Source organism: Filicampus tigris, chromosome 4 (assembly GCF_054856515.1).
Source record: "Filicampus tigris isolate MCC_2025a chromosome 4, RoL_Ftig_1.0, whole genome shotgun sequence".
In the NCBI taxonomy this organism is placed as follows: Eukaryota; Metazoa; Chordata; class Actinopteri; order Syngnathiformes; family Syngnathidae; genus Filicampus; species Filicampus tigris.
The window spans coordinates 9,780,597-9,798,141 of record NC_141220.1 but is presented as its reverse complement, the minus strand read 5'-3'; the positions used below and the strand labels follow the sequence as shown (position 1 = coordinate 9,798,141).

General features: G+C 41.2%; 1 protein-coding gene across 4 annotated transcripts in view; it reads right to left on the bottom strand.

Annotated features, from left to right (window-relative positions):
- The window catches only part of brsk2a (BR serine/threonine kinase 2a), a 197,972-nt gene that overhangs the window by 160,521 nt on the left and 19,906 nt on the right, over positions 1–17,545 (bottom strand). Inside the window, exon 2 of one of the 4 annotated variants that reach the window (XM_086027417.1) lies at positions 1,238–1,314. The exons of the other annotated variants lie outside the window; for them this stretch is intronic. The gene's annotated coding sequence lies outside the window, so the exon portion shown is untranslated. The remainder of the gene's footprint in view (positions 1–1,237; positions 1,315–17,545) is intronic. 4 annotated transcript variants of the gene reach the window in all.

Here is a 17,545-nt window from a genome sequence, read left to right as displayed (position 1 = left end):
AACATTTTCTCAGATTTGCATACTGATTTTTTTATCATTTTGCCACTATACATCTTTGTTGTAAAAGTCTAACAAAAAGGGAGCTTCAGCATGTGTCTTCAAAAGTTCCATGAAAGCTGAAACAATAGCTCCATGTAGTTTTCTACTGTAAATAAAGTCCTCCAAAATTTCAAATTGAGAGAAATGTTCAAATTTTGCTTATCTTTGTTTTGATTTCACACCAAAAAAAAAAATGTGCATAGTGTTCCCAGGGAGTGTAAAAGCTGTTATAAAGTTTTTTGAAGGAATAGTTCCTTGAAGTTAACACAGTTTTTTTAAGTGATTTAATATTGTCCATCAGATTTTTAAAAAAGCCTGATGCAGATATTTGTCAAAACGCTGAATATCGGTGCCGACAATCGGCCCGGCCGATAATCCCGATCTATCCCTACTCAATACAAATACTAAATTCGATTGCATAGAGTGGACCCTCCAAAATCAAACACCCCTAAAGTCCTTTCACAAAATATTTAGAGGAAAACATGCCTCAAAAACTTTAGTACTGTACAACCTATCTCATCAATAAATTGGCTGTGGGTAAAAAAGATTCACTGAACAGTCAATAAAGCTTTTGAGATTCCGATAGTTTAAATGCATTCATTTCACTTAATATGATTTCCGTTTGGAAAATGTGCACCGTGGAGACATCAAGACATCCGTGGAGATGTTCAACTTCCGACGTCACGCTTGACATGCGTTCTTGCTTTGAAGGGAAGAGAGAGGAAGTACGCCACTGCTGCTGCACAAATAAATAAATAAATAAATGAACCCTTTTGGAATGATAAGGCACTTCCTGTATTAAGGTGCAAATAGGTTTTGGCCTCCACCTAGCTTGTCTCATCTGTGGGCCCTGCTCAAAATTGCATGAGGTCCATCTAAGAGTAAAGCACCTTTCTCTCAAGCACCTGTACACCGTAACCCCGCCGCTGCCTCCCTCGGTAAATTCAATCTATATTCACAAGAGAAATGCCAAAGCAAATGAGAAGGACTGAACAAATATGTCACTGATGTGTTTTTGAATATTCGTCTCCGCAGGTCAGTGGCGATCTCGTCCTCCTTTCATGCTCTTTACAAGTTGCCGGCCGTTTGTTAGCGCCGACTCACAGTGACCCCGGTGACCTTTTCACACACGTCGTCACGCACGATGCATCCGCAGACAGCATGACAGGGGATCATCAATGATACTTAATTGGTTTACATTTCTTTCAAGTTGGAGACCGGGCGGTGTCCAGTGATGCAAACATGATTCTCTGTCTTGTTCTTGGCTGGGTCAGGCTAAAAAAAAAAAAAAAAAAGGACAGTTATGTGTTTCTTGTCTTTAAAAAAAATTACATTTCCCCCAGTGTGTGAAAAACAGTCTTGTCTTTTCTTTCTTTCCTACATGGTCCCTTGAGGAAAAAAATGGCCTTTAAAATGAACTCAAATTTGACCCTTGGTTCCTATCGCTTCTCTTCCTCTTATCATCTCAATCCTGACTGTCATCACTGGAATTTAGTCAGATTTCATTAGTGAAATGAACATGTTAATTGACAATTGACTGTAAAACGTGATTTTGGTTTTTGTTTTGCTTTTGATGAACAGCCTTGATGCTGTGGTTTTTTTCTTGATGATGCCTTGTGTTGTCTACATGTACCTGTTCAAATACGTTCATTCATTCATTTCATTCATTACATAAAACCGATGGAACTGGAAGGTTACTTAAAAAGCTTAAATGAAAATAATATGCACACGTTTCAAGTCACATTTTTTTTAAAATGTGGCCCATTTTAGATCCCAATCAAGTCACTGCGATTGCAGTTTACTGACATGAACACATGAGCACCCAAGCAAATGTAATCATCATGTCGTATATAATAATGTTTATTTACTTCTGTCTTTTCGCACTCAAATGTTGTCACTTGCATTTCTTGTATATTTTAGTGGGTGTGTGCATACAGATTGTTTCGGGTATGTTTTTTTTTTAACAACTATATCAACCCAGAGCTATGCGATCTTAAGTTTTAAAATTCAGGTGAGTCAAATGGTAGCATTTCAATCAAGCTCGTCTCCCAAGTATGGGATGGCAGGCCTCACCTTTGTTTTCTAGCGAGTCGCTGCGGGAATTTGTACAGAGCTGGCGCAGGCACAGCGACAGCGTGTCACGGAAAAATAATCCGGTTTGAATTCATAATATGTGGGTAAGATTTCCCCCTAAATTCTCCCGTTTCTTCACAGCACTCACTCTCCGAGCTCTTAAAGAAGCGTGTGTGTGCTTTCGCTTGATTGATTCTGTGATATGCCGTACAAAAGAAACGTGGTCAGTCCGAAAAGACAGCAGTTCCTCGGCGCTCGCGTGACATCAGCCTGACTCCTGGTGGGTCAAGTGCTTCGCAGCCCATCAAGCAGGATGATGGGTGGATTGTGGCAATCAATGGCTTCTGACAGCTGAATAATAATGCCTGATGAATAAACCATACGCTATTACATTAGCAAGCAGTTTAATGCAAACTGACGTCTCATTAACAAGGATAGGCTGCTTTTACGCTAAAGCGGAGGTTTTGGCTTCAGCAAAAGCGTCAAGGCACATGGTGATTATTATTGTGAGCGGATTTTATTCGATAAAACGTAAGGTTGACCAAATATCTTCATTACATAGCGAGACGGTGATGAGTATCCATCTCGTTTTGGTCTTTCATGCCTGTTCCTCCCCTCATTTCAATATGTTCAAAAGGTGCTATGTTTCCTTGCACTGCCACCCAGAGTGATCTCCAGCCTCTGGTTGCAGGTAGGATGGCTACAAATTAGACCAGAGAGAAGGTCTGTTGTAATGATCAAAGAAAGGCTCGTCGTACTAAGGGGACATGCTGAGCTGTTTCTGGATCTCCTGCTGCAGCCACACTGTCATTTCTCTCTTGAAGGCCTGTTTCGTGCAACACTGAGCAGAGTAGTGCCAGTAATGTACGTACGTTCCCAGGAATATAACATGCCCCTGTGATGTTTTGCAATTTTTGCCAATTCTCTGTAAAAGCCATTCAAAATCCATTTTACAGCTTATAACATGAAATGACAGTACAACAAAAAGGCAGCCTTTGGAGGAGTCAATATCTAGTAGATGCAATTTCCAATATTTTGAATTAGGGCTGTGCATTGAGCAATTGATCGAAATTCAATTACAATTATGAGTATTACACTCCACGATTACAAAATTGGCATAATCGTAAAAAAAGATTATTAATATTCATTTATATCCAACGCACTGTTTGTTGACACAATGAAATCATACATTTGCCCCTTTTTTCCTTTTTTTTTTAAATAATAACTAATGTCATATATTTTGCTTGGTCCAAAAGTAACTTACTTACATTTATTTGTATATTTTTACATTTAAACATCTTATTGTTTTGTACCCAAAAAAATAAATGATTGTTTGAATAACGAATTATTATCAAAACAATCATGAGGAATATTTTTTTTCCCCCCCACAATCGAGCAGCCCTATTTTGAATTTTGAGGAAGGAATGTAAGAATGCGTCAGTGTCATTGCAGCCGTTCTTTGAAAAACTTGATGGCATTTCTTCATTGAAAGAAGAGTTGAGAGGAGCACTCTTTTTTTCATGAAAGGATTTTTCCCACTTGTCTTTGGCAACAAACAAACAATTTAACGCTCTGTTGTTTAATCAGCGAGTCGCTGTTCATCCTGGGCTGTATTAAAGGTGACAGCACATTTGTCGAATCGTCCAATGTGCTGTATCCAATGCGCCGATGTTTTCGAAAATGTACTAATGCCACTCCAACTTGTACTAATGCCACTCATGTGTTTATGAAGGAAACTATTCAGGTTAAAAAAACAATTCCCTATTGAAATCAATCTTCTGAAATCTCTTTTACCAAACACTTTTATATCCAACGGGCAAATAGAAACAGAAATGCAGTAGCATCACAAAGAAACATTCCGTCCATGTGCGGTATGCTTTACAAAGGAAACTGGAGTACAAGATCATTTCATTTTTGTTTGTTTGTTTAATCCAAGCTTTATGACACTCCGCACTTTTGTCGATCTGAGAGGCCGTGATAAAACCGGTTTGGGACATGGCAGGTTAGGGAGCTCGTGATGGACACAGAACGGCCTTTTCAGGTGTGTTATTGCTTTGACGAAAACGGCGCTTGGCTCCCGACAACGGCGCTCGCAAAGAATGAGTGAGTGCAGCAATGAAAAGAGAGGCAGTAGGGCCCATTAAGTTAAGAGACTTGTATTTTCTTACAGGGGCTCGGTCAACTGTGGCACTAAAAGGGACTACTGATCCTTTCGGCTGCTTTGCCAGCGCTCGCCAAGAACCGTGCCCCCTGAGAGACGCGTGGAACAGACGTGCAGTCATTATTAGCCTTCAATTTCCTTTAGTGGGTGATGCACACGTTGAGAGCCCTTTTCATTCCCTATTATCACTTTGTTTATCCCTCCATTGAGGCACGACCACATCGGGATGCTCGCCTGAATGTGAGGAGCTAATTAAGCGAGGGAGTTGTCAAGGTATGCAGGAAGCCTGGGAAAAATAATCACAAACGTGTTCGGGGTGTGTTGTCGGGCTGAGCGAACGCAATTGTAAGATGCGCTTCGTAGGAGCAGTGATGGGGAGTGACATGCACTATATTGGACAATGAAGCATAAATGGATGTAGTGGAATCTCTAATATCAGCTGGAGCAGAAAACATGGCCATGGCACCGCTGAATTGATTGGCTCGCAAAACAGAATAATAGGAGCATCCCACGCTTGAAGGAAGCGATGGAAAATTGGTTCAGAGACACCGTGAAATCATCAGAACGTTAGACAAACATATTTGAGAGCTGCGTCGGCTGCACTCATGTGAAGCAGCTGGAGCCCAACTTTTGCCGAAGCAACTTTGATATTGATATTCCACTGACTACAGAAAGAAAGTTGCACAAATTTCTTTAAGTAGTCAGGTCAGATCGCACTTCATTTAAAATGTGTGCACTGATTCTAAAAGAGGATGAAGCGAAGAAATAGTTTCAGAGTGTTTCGTAAGGACTGACTTGCGGCTAAAAGTGCAACGGGGCCCAAAGGAAACGTGTGTCCTTGTTCACGTGTGTGCGTGTGTGGGTGGGTGGAATGTGATGGGGTGAGCACAAATGTAAGCAAATGTATGAACAGAAATGATGTCCTTCCAGTCTCTGACTTCATTGCCACCTTTCCCACAGGCATGAAAGGACAGAGGAAATACTGTCGTGACTATTTTTGATCCAGAATTTATGACTATTATGCAGTTCACCCTAGGGCTGTGCAATTAATTGAAATTTGATTACAATTATTACACTCCAAGGGCGGGCACGGTGGACGACTGGTTAGCACGTCCACCTCACAGTTCAGAGGTCGCGGGTTCGATCCCGGCTCCGGCCTTCCTGTGTGGAGTTTGGATGTTCTCCCCGTGCCTGCGTGGGTTTTCTCCGGGTACTCCGGTTACCTCCCACATTCCAAAAACATGCATCGTAGGTTGATTGGACTCTCTAAATTGCCTCTAGGTGTGATTGTGAGTGCGGACGTTTGTTTGTCTCTGTGTGCCCTGCAATTGGCTGGCAACCAATTCAGGGCCGTCTGCTCGAAGACAACTGGGATAGGCTCCAGCACGCCCTTGTGAGGATAAGCGGTATAGATAATGGATGGATATTACACTCCACTAATACAAAATTGGCATAATCATAAAAAAAAGATGATCAATATTCATTTATATCCGATACACTATGTGAGTTTACACAAGAAAATCATACATTTGCACCTTTTTTTTTTTATTTTATAATGACAAATTTTATAAATTTGGTTGGTCCAAAAGGAACTTATTTACATTTATTTGTCCTTATATTTTTTTCGTTTTGTACCAAAAAAAGAAATGATCGTTAGAACAATCGTGATTTCAATTATTTCCAAAATAATCATGATTACTGTGTATTCTGGACAATAAGATGCTACTTTTTTCCTAGATTTTGAAGCATGCGGCTTATATAAAGGTGTGGCTATTCTGTAGATTTTTCTTCCACCGCTAGAGGTGCTCAAACTGGAATTAGAAACAAAACTTGGAAAAAAAAAATCAATGCAAAGAAAAATACGCTACTTTTTCTTTCTAGAACACGGATGACATATTACAGTTAATTATTTTCAAATCCTTGCCCCTTCATCATGGGACCCACGCGAAGAAGTTCGTATGATGCAAGTTTTAAGGTGAAGGCCATTGATTTTACAATCCAGAAAGGAAACAGCGCTGCTGCACGCAAGCGTAGCGTCAATGAATCTATGGTGAGATGTTGGAGGCGGCAGCGGGAAGTGAAATGAAGATCAGTACCGATTATTTTCTCTTGGTTCTGTTCCGTTTTAATCGGCAAAGTTGCTGCTGTGTTAAAAGGCACTGTTAGGAAAGATTCTGTTCAGGTACATACATGTAAATTTACAGTTCAAAATTCAAAATTGTTCTGTAAATGCAGTAAGTATAGAATTTGTCATCACAGATAGGTGCGTCTTATGTAAAGATGCGGCTTATATCTTTTTTTTTTTTTTTAAAGCTGAGTGATTTCAGACAGCGTTCCAGAACACGCATTGCCACACTGCCTATATATTTTGGGAGCTACTCCACTATCCACACACAGCGATAAGGCGGTTACTCACTTCATAGTCACCTTATCACTGTAACGTTCATGTCTTCTCCTTCCTAACTCACGGCAAAATGGCAGCGCATAAGAGCGGTGTAAAATTCCCATGCCGCTTGACATGAAGAGAACACAATTTCATTTGAGGTCCCATTCTGATCTCGGTATACTGAAGCTCCGCATCTCAGTGGCGAGCGTATGAAGTTGTCGTTTCAGCAATCGAGCCATTCAACAACAAAAGCAAACGCTCAATTCCAAAGCTCCAAAGGAAATTAATCACTCTTGCAAATAATAATATAATTTCAACTGATTTCTAAATACCCTGGAGCCTAAATTTGAATATTAATTAAGGATGATTCAATACCTGATCAAGCAGCACACAGTCTCTTATCCATATGACCTTTATCACGCTTAATCACAACAGTCATGTATAATCCCAATCGGGACTGGGGGAAAATAAAAACTGACATGTATGGCAACAGATCAGAGGATGTAAAATGAGCAAATAGCAGCAGCAAGGCATCTTGGAGACAATTTAAGGATGATAACGGCAAGATCGATGCACTGAGTAGCAGAGAGGTCACCGAAACACGCCGACAATAATGGATCACGAAAATACAGAATTACAGACATTCCTATCGACTATGACTAGAAACGATGTATTGTAAGTGACGCCTGCGCCTAAGGATTTGGGATTACGTACAACACAGAGTGGCCCAATGGACTTTTTGTTCTGTGCCCGCTACGTGTCACGCCTGTTGTGACGGCTAAAACAAGGGCAGCCTTTGTGAGCAAATATGCGTGCGCGTGCGAGGCCATTGTGTGGCATAAACAACAGGCTGGGGTAACCTGGATTAATGCATCATTTGGACAGGAGGGCACAGCTGGGAAGGAGGCCGGATCAACCCATTCTGGAGAAAGGGGGGCGGGGGAACAGTGCAATATCTATCAACAGATTACGTAGCGCAGACCCACAAAGGGGAAAAGAAGTAATAAAGAAAATAAGAACATGCAGTAGATAGAAATGAGCAGATTGACAGAAACTACGTGAAATGGGAAAGTGGGGAAAAAAGTGGCAAGTGGGGGGGGAGAAAAAAAAAACACTTTGACCTTGGAGTGTCTTGCTGTGTGACAAACACACACAAAATAGCACAAATGCACACACACAAGGGGAGGGGCAAATATATTAAGAGATAAGTGTTTCGTTTATGTTTGCGTCTGTCCTGCAGCTAGCTGGTTGAAGGGTGTTTTACTCCAATAAAAAAGTTTGTGCGCTTGCGTGTGTGCGCGCGTGTGCGTGTGGATAGAAAGTGTTGACAGTCAAAAGCAGAAACATGTTTTCAACAAACACAAAGTAGGGATGTTCCGATCAGGTTTTGTGACACCGATACGATACCGATCATGCATGAGTGAGATCGGCCGATACCGATACCGATTCCGACCACGTGGAATCTGGATATTTTTCCATTTATTTATGGTGGCTGCTATTATGCAATATTATCTGAAAAAAAAAACAGCCATATTATTGCCGCCATTTTGACAAAAATTTATATATATTTTCAAAGGCATGAAGAAATACAAAACCGTTGCTGGCACAATACAACAATTACTCAGTCAAAAAGATAACTGAAAAACAGAAATTTACCAGCTTTTAGTAACAGTTTTTAACAGATTAAAATAATCAGCAGTCTCAAAAGACTTAATTATGCAAAAAGTCAAATAAACATTGCATGGTTCAGAATATAATCAAAGTAGAAAAAATAGTCGCATGCAGGCTTCACTTGAATAAACTATTCAATGAGTTCCTAAATTGAAAGGACTCAGGAACTTTATTGTCTTGTGCATAGACAAACTATCAGTCAGTCTGTTAATCTTTTTGTGAATTATAAAATGAGCAGCGGAGGCGCGGCTGCGTTAGGGAGCCTGTCTGGCGACGCGTTTCAATTGGAGTCAATGTAGCTCGCGCGGGCGGCTGGGCGGCCTCGGTTGCGTACAGGGCGGCGCGAGTGATGCTTTTGCACGGAGGGACGTCGTCGCGTAATAAACAAACTTTTTTTGCCATTTCGTCTCACGGCAGCCAAGCATGAGCTGCGGGTGATCGGATGTTTTGATCGGCAATGAAAGGCTTTGATCGAATATTCCGATCACGTCATCTTTCACGCAAATCGTCCGATCATGATCGGTGCCCGATGTTCATCTCAATTTCACAGCAAAGCCCATTTTAATTTGGAAAAAGGACTAAACGCACCGACAGCAAATGCACAGGCTCCCGACGAGAACCCCCCACCCTCCCACACACACACACACACCCACACAAACGCACACACGCGTGCATGCATAGTACTCCCGCTACTGCAGCATTTTCAGGGTCAATGGAGCCATTATCATTTAAATCTTGCTGTAGCAGCCGGATGTAAAATGTCACATTAATACACAGACTTGTGAAACACGTATGCAATATGCATGATGGTCACACGCACACGCACACCCCCACACAAACAACAGGATGCCTTTGTCAAAGTGGACCAGTGATGTGGGCCGGCTCCCAAACCTGCGTTCGCCATCACTGACATCACATACGGACCTCTTAAGTGACAAGTCCGCCATTCCCCTGCCACCTCCTACTTTCATGGGACTCCAAGTACACAACCGAACAAAAGACACACGGACACACGCGCACGTTTCTTTCCAATCTTAAAGCTTCAATCAGCAGAGGCCGATGAGATCAAACTGACCTCCTGTCTATCCTGCTCCTGCTGCCGCTCTGCTCGTCTCCCTGTCTTACAGAGACGCGCGCGCACACACACACACACACACACACACTTCTGCCATCCACACACATGCGTCACAAGTCACAAACCATCTGCCCTGCCAATCACCCATAGCAACACCACACCCTCGCCATCCAATCTATTTTTTGCGACTCCCTTTTATACTTTGATGGCTCGGTCTCTCCCATCAGATTTACTTCTACACACATCATATCTCATCTCTTGTACAATCATCAGGTCCAGTGGCACATGTGCATGCATGAAGCCACACACACACACACACACACACACTACGTTTACTATCTGTCTGAAGGAGTAGATGAGAAATGAATGTTGCACTTTATGAGAAAGTGGAATCCAACACAAGAAACAGGGACAAAGTTGTTTTGAAAGTTCTTGCTTAAGCTAATGGAAATTGAATTGCAGAGGCTCCTCGTTCAGTTAAATCAAAGATTGTCATTATTCCGTGTCATGCTGATTCATCAGTGAAGAAAGGATACTGCTCTGTGGTCTTTCCAACCGAAAATTTCAGCCTTTGAGAGTCATGCTAAACCTGTACAGTGAAAACTTTAAATGTGAACACTCTTGAGGGAGCGCTGAGCGATATGGCTTTAAAATTCAATTAGCTTTTTTTCCAAAGAATCTCATTTCTGATTAAAATCTTTTCCTCTTCAATAAACAGAAAAAAACAAATAATGTCATCATTTTTCAAAACAAGTTTGCCTTTCAGATTTTCCCCCTCTTCTCAGATTCGCTTTATCCTGGCTGAAACATTATTATCATGAAACATTAAAAACGATAAGCAATGTATCAACTTCTACAGACACAGTAGATGTGAACTACTGTATATATTCTTATTATTAACAGACACTGTGGCGGAAAAAGGCCCACCTCCTGGAGAAAATGGCTCTTTAAACACAATCCTCGATACAGTTTAATAAAACATTTTAAATGTAAAAATTTAACATCAATACACTGAAATTATTCCCTTTGGAATGAATGGGTAACAACTGAACACAACACGAATAAAGTGTTCTGTTACCATAAAAAAAATAAAAAATAAAAATAAATAAAAAAAGAAATGTTAACAAAGTTCCACATCTTAGTGAGGTTTAGAGGAATCAACTCACTTCGAGGTAGGGCTGTGAAATTCATCGAAATTGAACTAAAATTACGATTATTACACACGACGATTACAAAATTGGCATAATCATAAAACATGATTATTTGTATTCATTTATATCCAACACACTATGTTTGTTTGGACATGGAATTTACTTGAAAATACATAAAAATAAAATACTTGAATTTATACATTTGTTATTTTATAATAACAAATTGTATATATTTTGTTTGGTCCATAAGGAATTTACTTATTTATTTTAATAATTTATTTGTCTTGATATTTTTTAGGTCTAAGCATTTTGTTGTTGAAAGGCATGACCTGAGATGAGCTCTCCCATGCAACAACCAGATCTTTAATGTCTGGGTCCACATATGTACACTTACACGTGTGTTGTACAGTACATGCGGCATGACAAGAACTCTACATTTATCCTGTGTATTGGCATAGTCTACACACCGTGTGCGCATTTCCACAGACATGTCAACCCCCGAGTGTAAGTGCTTGAACGTGAGCGTGCATGAGTGGTGTCAGTTTGAGGAGCACACAGGGACCACTCAGGAAGACGAGCCTGGGGCGAACGCTCAAGAACCAGCCTAAAGCGGTCCTCAGTCCTGATGCAGAGCAGCGTTCAGCCTTAAGAAGCCCATGGTAGCGCATGTACCTACAGACACATTCTCTCTCACGCTCACACACGCGCACGCACACACCCACAGGTCTGGCATATGTTACTAAGAGCATGCGCATCAAAGCTGAAGCTGTACCTTGCTCAACCCAAGTGACCTTTTAAATATAATTCTATCTCCCTGAATGAAGTCTGGTGCTGTTAATGGTGGATGCCTGTCAACCTTTATGTTTCCCCTTTCACTTTAAGCGTAGCCGTTGCACTACTTCAAATGAATTTGCTGAAATTCAACGTGAACAAGTCTCCGATCGAATTTCATCCAAGTTGTTCTTCTTAACTTTGTCAGTCATGACAATTTTTTTTTAATTGATGAGAAAGACTCTGCTGGCATGTTTCCTGTCTAAAGTCTCTGTTTAACCAAATGAGACGGCTTTCTCAGGGCACTGAAATGATCGCCCCAAGTACGAATGGTATCATATAGAGGTGGGCGATATATATCTTTATCGATATCATCATCAATCTTGCTTTCACGATGTGTAACTTTACATTTTCGAGTATTAATACTGCCTCGAAGCGAGTCAGCTGACGGCCGCAGAGTTGGAGGAAATGCTGAAAAATCAGTGTGCATTGACGGCAGAGGAGGAGGAAGTGATAATCATTCGCAGAATCAGCGGGCAGAACCTGGTCACGTGACTCTGTCCGCACTGCAGCGGAAAACTTTGCGACCGCGCAAGCACGCTAAACAAAAGCTTAAACACACACTCAGAAAACAGTGGCCGAGTTGAACCAAAAAATATAAACACACGCACGCACACACTCAGTACTTTAGCGAGCAAGTCAAACGTGACATCCTGGATGATCGGTTAACATTCAGTTTATACGCTTGTAGTCCGCATCATTCATAACTAGCCTGTATTCCCGAGGCATGTTGTTGCACAAACTACGACGGCTTATTAGTGTGACACCAGCATACACCCAAACATGAATAAAGTCACAAGTCTACATATCACATCGATGAATGTGTGGGAAAATGCACTTTTCGGGTGTTGTCATGACAACGTCTTTTTTTTTTTTTCCTCTTGCTGGGTGACACTTCGTCACACGTCACATATCAAATACATTTTTTCTCATTCTGATTGCTGTAGTTAACACCTTTTTCTCATTCTGATTGCTCTAGTAGTTGGCAGTGGTACACCAGTACCTACTGCAGCTCAAAATGTCACATCATTATGGAATAACAGCAGAGACATTTCAATGACATAAATATTCCCAAAAATCAATGTAAGTCTATATATAATTTTTGGTTCTTTATTGTTAAATATTAGGCGGCACGGTGGACGACTGGTTAGCACGTCCGGAGGTCGTGGGTTCAATCCCGGCCCCAGCCTCCCTGTGTGGAGTTTGCATGTTCTCCCCGTGCCTGCTTGGGTTTTCTCCGGGTACTCCGGTTTCCTCCCACATTCCAAAAACATGCATGGTAAGTTGATTGGACTGTCTAAATTGCCCCTAGGTGTGATTGTGAGTGCGGATGTTTGTCTTTGTGTGCCCTGCGATTGGCTGGCAACCAATTCAGAGTGTCCCCTGCCTACTGCCCGAAGACAGCTGGGATAGGCTCCAGCACGCCCCGCGACCCTTGTGAGGAGAAGCGGTAGAGATAATCGATGGAGGGATGTTAGATATTGTCGTAGAAAAATCATTGTTTTGCAGAAGCTGTATTTAGCCATTTAAAATAAATGTTCACAAACGCTGTCCATCCACAATTGGTCTGTGAAGCAAATACAGATTTAAAATATTTTTTATAGAATATCGTCAAATTATCGTTATTGAGTTTTTGAAAAAATATCGAGATATTTTTTTTTTGCCCATATCGCCCACCCCTAGTATCATACTTTTGGAATACCAAATGACAGTTGTTAAGATGCCTTGCAGAGAGGCCTCTGTCTGTCATCAAGTCGTTGCCATTGGGTGGAAACTCCCTGCATGAACTGATGAAGCCGACACGGATTCTAACACAAACGGAGCAGTCCAGTTGCAATCGATTCAGTGCCTTCAGAATGAAATGACCTGGATGAATGAGAAGATCCATAAGCAAATTGTACAACATAGGGGGGGGGGGGGGGGGGGGGGTCAGAGAAAGAAAGTGAGGGAGAGGGAGCGAGAGACATGGGAAGAGAGAGAGAGAGTGGAAAAGAGAGGGGGAGAGAGAGAGAGGCAGAGAGAGGGAGGCACGCACATTTATATACATACTAGGGATGTAACGGTACGCTAAATCACATTTCGGTTCGGTTCGTTTTTTGGGAAACTTCGGTTCGGTATGTTTTCGGTACAAAAAACAGATTTTTCTAAAAAAATATGTTTATTTTGAAAAGATGACATGTAAATGATACATTTTTGGGAAAAAATAAATAAAAGTGAACCATTCGGGTGATATTAGGAATTACACCAGAATAAAAAATACACTAACAATAAAGATCTCTTAATTTTGTAAATTATCAAGACACTGAAATCGGACGGACGGACAGACAGATAGAGACAAGTGGAGGGAGAAAGAGGGTGAGAAAGAGAGCAAGAGAGAGGGCGAGAGCGAGAAGCAGTGCTGCCTATTTAAAAGGCAAATTGTGCCATGGTCCCGGTTGACAGGCAGCCATGGGGGGCAGGCCAACTATGGGGGGCGGGGGGTGGGGACCCTCTTATCATGTGTCAGGGATTCGCCAGTCACATGGGGAAGAGCATTAAAAACATAATGAAGAAAAAGTTGGTTAGATTGCACTATTGACACTAATGATCACCAAAATCAAATGCAGGCTCCACTATGATGGGCACTTTAGTGCATGAGTGTACATTTCTGTTTGAGCTTGTCACCCCGATTTCAAACACGACCCTGCCGCTTGACTGCCTCAGGTTCCAAGTCAAGTAATGTGAACCCCAGATACCTCCACATTAGTGGTACTACATCATAAGTATGCACGTTATGTATACATAAATAAGAAATGAACTCTAAGCAGACACCCACGGTAGTCAATAGTCAGCCTGGGTATAGAGTGAGTCAGAGTGAGGAGGGGGGGAGGCTTTGCTTGGGGGGGGGTTCTGCTGAATGCTTGTTTCCCAGGAGAACTCTCACAGACAAGTTGTAGTATGAGCTAACCTTCGTGTAACCTTTGCTGCAACAATGTCTTCACGGGTTCCCTGCTACTCAGGCCCTTTGTTCGACAACTTACTTGACACGACTACAATCTTAAAGCAGCACTGTGCAAGACATCGACCTTAATACATTTTTTTCACAACTCTTTTGATGAAACACCGTATTTTCCGTACTATAGGTCGCTCCGTAGTACAAGTAGCACCAGCCATAAAATGCATAATAAAGTAGGAAAAAAACATATATAAGTCGCACTGGAGTATAAGTCGCATTTTTGGAGAAAATTAATTGTGCTCTTAGTACACATCATTTCCACCGAGCTACGATGGTAACATTTAGTTAACATTCACACATGTAGCATACAAGAAAGTTACGGTAAGATAACTTTAAACTCACCAAAACGGTTGTAGGTCGATTAAATAAGTCTTTTATTTATCCCCGACCGTGTAGAATGTCTCCAAGTCTCCAAACGTGTTTATCTATTCGGTCGTAATTATCTCTTCGTTCTCTTCCTCGCTCTCAGCTCCGTACGTGTGGCTGATGCAAGACCCCAGCCAGTGTCTTAAAGCAACAGTACACTATTTTGTCTAGATATATATTGATACAGTCAAATTGTCTTTATCATACTATTTTAATTACTTATTTATCAAAATGTTAGATTTTAACCGTTTAAATTATTCATGCATTTTAATAGGTTTTAGGATTTATCGTTATGTTTCTTTATGTGGGTTACAATAAGATGTGAAATGATATACAATAGTATACATGTTATTCTGCACTTTGTAAAGTCAATATGTAATGCAGGTTTATATCCAGCCTTAGAACGCCCTCCTGTGGTTGTTTGGTGTATTGTTTGTTGACGTTGAAAAGGAAAGAGATACAATACAATACAATACAATTTTATTTATACAATATAATGTGTTAATAATTTCACACATAAGTCGCTCCAGAGTATAAATCGCACCCGCCAAACTATGAAAAAAACTGTGATTTATAGTCCGGAAAATACAGTACAAGTACAGTAGTTGAATGGGACTTCATGCCCTGAGGGGTTCTTTATCGTTTTTACTGGCACAAAGCAACTTTGAGGAGGATGGGATTAACCCTGGCACACCAAAAAATACAAATGTCCTGAATTGCTTTACGGCATACTCACTTCCTCCTTTCGCTATAAGGACGGCTCAGGATTTCACGACACTACGCGCTAGCACGCATGCGAAATGTGGTTGATTTTTGTCAAAACACTAGCGCTTTTGTCCACATCGCGCCGTCATAATCAACAAAATCTGACATATGACACAGTGTTGCTTTAACACTGAACCCTCACGCATAGTGGATTCATTTAACTTTCATTCCAGATTAGTTCTTAAATTTGAGCACTACACAAAGGAAAACATGCTATGTAAAGGCTGGTGTGTTTGTGCTGTCAATAACTAGTGCGAGGATACAAATAAAGACTGATATCATTAGACTAAACAGCTCAAACCCGGACAATTTTGGTGCCTTCCTCCACTTCAGAATGGAAAGAAAAACATTTCAGATTCTATGAAATACTACATGTTGTCAAGACACGTCTTAAAATGCATGATGCCCTATAATCAACAAAGTTATCAAGTCAACATCAACAGTATCCTTCAATAAACAAACCCGTTGTTTCTCATTAAAAACAAAGCCCTGTAATGGATATACTATGCACTGTTGTAATACACCAAAAAAACCCTATCTGGTGGTACAGATTCGAAGGCAAACAATAGATTGGACTATAGTGCCTTCCTACCTTCAAATTGCACAAAGTGCTTTTAAGACTCATTCCTCGTTCAGTCATTCACAGATTGGTGATGGTGCATGCTTCCATAAAACGGAAGAGTTAAAGTGCAATGGAAATTCGACACTGATGGCACAGCTTTGTAGATGAATAAAGTATCTATCAGGGCTTTAACGATACACCAAAGTTGAGATGCCATACATATTTCTACTTCTGAGCCGCAGGTATCGCTATTTTCCCATTTAAATGATGACAGGTTTGTGCCTCCATCCTTTCATCCTCCTATTTACAGACCTCTTGAAATCAGATCATTTGTTCTCATTATTTTATTTTATTTTATTTAGATTTATTTTTATTTCTTATGGGGGGGTTCCTGTGTCATGCAAAAGAGCCACTTTATAGACCTCGTGGAGTGTAATTGTAATTGAATTTCGAGGGTCATTGATGGAAATGCATCAGGAGAGGTATGATTCTCTGAAAAGAGTAAGTTATGATGTAAACAGCATCAGAATATACAGTGGGATTACAGTAGAATAACATGATAGGCTGTGTGTCACTCAAAGACCAATTATTTTCAAAAATGACACGTTCCTAAGACCGATGCTAAGACCCAAGGCGGTTTGTTTGATCACAACAGTCACTATGTGGTTAATGTAAGCCTGTGATAAGTGAGAAAAATTACTTGCCTTTACTGGCTGAAGTTTCAACCTTATGGGAGGAGGGCTGGAATATATCATTAAGTCATTGTTAGCCTCAATACCTGTTAATGATGAGCCGTGTTTGGATGAGCAGGGTGAGGCTAAAACAAAGCAAGTCAGAGTCACTGTCAAATTCTACTTGGGTTAGACAAGTGAAATGACCAGTGAGGATGTGATGAGTAAATTATTTCCCATAACAACCAAGAGGCACATTTTGCGGTGGTTAATACCAGTATAAAGAGCCAACACTGAATGATGTTTTGCCCTGCAACAGCCCCCAACAGTAAACTCATTCTTAATTTCAGCTTGTCAGCTTGTCAAGGGTTACTCCATCACACACACTCACAGAGTATAGGGCGCCGGGACAAGACAAGGTGACCGCACAAAGTGATGGGAGGGTCGCCATGCCAACGGGGCTGACTGATGTCACTGGTGTGTGTGCCTGCCTGACTGGATGCTTATCTGGCAACTCATTAGTCCTCCCTGGCACCATTCCACTGCCCTCCCACTTCTTGACAATCCGTCTGTCTTCTTTCTACACTTCTACTTTTATTCGGCTCAAGCACACGTTCTATCTTTAAAATCCAGGTTGTCAGCATTGGACTCCACCCCGAGTGATGTCACTGGTGTGTGTGCCTGCCTGCGTGGATGCTTATCTGGCAACTCATTAGTCCTCCCTGGCACCATTCCACTGCCCTCCCACTTCTTGACGATCCGTCTGTCTTCTTTCTACACTTCTACTTTTAGTGGCTCA